This window comes from Penaeus monodon, chromosome 7, assembly GCF_015228065.2.
Source record: "Penaeus monodon isolate SGIC_2016 chromosome 7, NSTDA_Pmon_1, whole genome shotgun sequence".
NCBI classification, from domain to species: Eukaryota; Metazoa; Arthropoda; class Malacostraca; order Decapoda; family Penaeidae; genus Penaeus; species Penaeus monodon.
This window is the reverse complement of record NC_051392.1, coordinates 34095868-34098532: the sequence shown is the minus strand read 5'-3', so window position 1 is coordinate 34098532 and position 2665 is coordinate 34095868.

The following is a 2665-nucleotide window of genomic DNA, read 5'->3' as shown; positions in this document are numbered from 1 at the left end:
AAAAACAGTTTTAAAGGGGGGAAAGTAGCCTGTAGTTAAAGGTTTGAAAAGGTGAGTCAGAAAAGTGAATAAGAATGTCGCGTCGATTGTGAGGGCCTGGACCCTTGAAAGGAAACCCTTTTTTTTTTTCTTTATTTCCTACACGAGAGGGGGCTTGGTTCGCAGGGCGTCTGCCTATCAGCGGAAAATTTGCTCTGGGTTATTTTTCCCCCTTCTCTTGACTCCAGGTATTCAATTTTTGAATTTGTAAGTGAACGGGGGATGGGGAATGTGAGGGTAGAAAACTCGGCCCAGGGACTTAAAAAAAAAAAAATAAACCACGGGATCTGAAACAAGTTATTAGGAAAAAGGGGGAAGAAGGGGGGAAGTTACTACCTTTGCTTGTTTATTTTTGAAAAAATTCCCGTGGATTGCAAACTTGTGCATTCACTTTTTTTTTTTTTTTTCCCAAAATCTGTCCGTATTTTTGTCGGTCGTTATCAAGACATCGATGACGAGACTATTTTTTAAGAAAAAACCCCATCGAACGGGTTTTAATCTTTTTAAAATTTTTGATTAAAACGACTACAAGTCGGGGAAAAAATTTTTGTCTTTAGAGGGGTGAACTGAAAAACGAGTTTTTTACTGAGACCGGGATGGTGTCAGCTAGTTGAGGCGATGGGGGCGAAGAGTAATTCCCAATTTCCCCTCTATGTTTTGGAAATAAAGCCCATCAAAAATTGAATTTAAATTTTTTGTAATTTTATTGGGTTTTGGGCGACTCCCCGTCTGTTTTTAACCCGGGAAAAATCATCTTTTTTGTTTGTATTGGTGATGTTTTAAAAAAATTTTGGGGGTTGTGGGCTGAACCAACGTGGCGGTTTTTGGGTGGGGGTGGGAGGCAAGGTGCCCCGTTTTCCCGAGAACGAGATCAGGGCGGTCCTTTTCCCCTTTTCACCCCTTTAGGTGAAAAAGTTGGGCCCATGGTGGAGCTTTTTGGTTTTAAAAATAGAAAGGGAAAGTTTCGTGTGATGGGATTTTCTGTGGGGTAGTTTTGGGGGTGGCGTTGATATTTCCGGGAAAGAAGAATGAGAGGGTTTTTTAATTGAAAAATTTTTTAACGTCAGCAAGGGCAAAAATTTGTCCTTGTTTTTTAAGCATGGAAAGGATAATGGGGCTCTGTGGGGCGAAATTTTCCTATCCATGAAAATCAGGGTGGCTGAAAAGAGGGTGAGGAACTCATGAGTGATGGTGGATTTGAGGGAAAAGGACCCCATTTGCAAACCCTCCCTGATTTCCCAGATGTGAACCATAGTGCCCAATTTTATGGCCTTGGGGTGGAATAGAATTCAGTAGGCTACCCGGGCTTTTTGTTCTGAAGTGGGAAAAAATAATAAGGGGGTGAAAAAAAAAAAATTTTTAATTGCTTTAAAGATTTTAGCATCCATTAGGGGAGACCAATTTTTCCTGGGTTTTCCCTTTCGTGGGGTTACGATCCCGGTGCGGGTTCCCTGATGAGCCGACAAAGGGTCCCGAGGTCAGGGAGAGAGTCCTGCAAAGAAGACAAAGACCAATTTCCAATACTTCCGCTCTGTTCCAAGCGCCTTCTAGAAGGGAGCACAGCAACTGCTCCCTTCAAGGGGTGAGGGAGCGCTTCCTCGGCTTCGGGAACAGCCTCGACGTCGATCTTGGAGCCGCATTCGTCGTTTTAAACCCCCCCCTCCACCATACGAGACGAGGAGGCTGCGGACTGGGGATCCTTTTTTTCTTTTTTGGGTGTTTTTTTGGTGGTGGATCTGTTTGCGTTGTGTTTAGGTTTTTTTAGTGTAAGTGTTATCAATTTTTTTGGGTTTTGTTGGGGTTGGGTCTTTTTTGGGGGGGAAGAGGTCTGGGGGAGTGTTGCCCCCTCAGTGCTTTTTGTTTTGTTTTTGTTTTGGGATACGGGATTTAAAAGTGGACAACAATGCAGGGGAAAAAAAATTTTCGTAAAATGATAGGGGCAAGTTGCGAATTTTTGCATTGTGTTTAGAGCAAGAGAGCTACAAAAGATGGTTGATTTTTGGGTTTGTTTAGGGGAATGGTTGTTGAATGGGGAAAGGAGATTTGATTGTTTAAAATTATCTGCCGCATCAACAGCTAAGTTCATTACGGTCTTGGCATCCCTCACAAAGGCTTGATTTTAGCCATATGGTCCAGAGTTTCTTGTGGGGATTTTAGCTTTTTAAGAATCCATTTTCAGGGAGGATGTAGTCCCTAAATGCCAAGGCATCTCTAATTCTCGCAGTTTTTTTGGAGGGATGCCTCCATTGTTCTTCCATTTTTTCCGAAGACAACTCCTGATGCGGGGTTTCAAAGTGGTTGTGGGGGGAGGAAAAAGGGTACCAAGGCTGAGTGGCAGCTGCCTTTGGGCCTTCTGATCAGCTCGTCTTCCCATGATACCCAAAGTGCGCACCCAACCAGAGTTATTTTTTAGTGTGACATCAGTGCAAGCAATCTGACCTCCCTTACTAGGGAGGGATGAATTTTAAACTCTATTTCTTGAAACACACGAGAGTCGGAAATAAACAAAGAATGGTATAAACTTTGCCATCTTAACTGCTGAAGGAGTAACTCTGCAGGAAGATTGGGGGCTAGAGAAAGAAGCCCGAGCAGTCTTCCTTCTGTCATGCGCAAAGCCACCCATTTT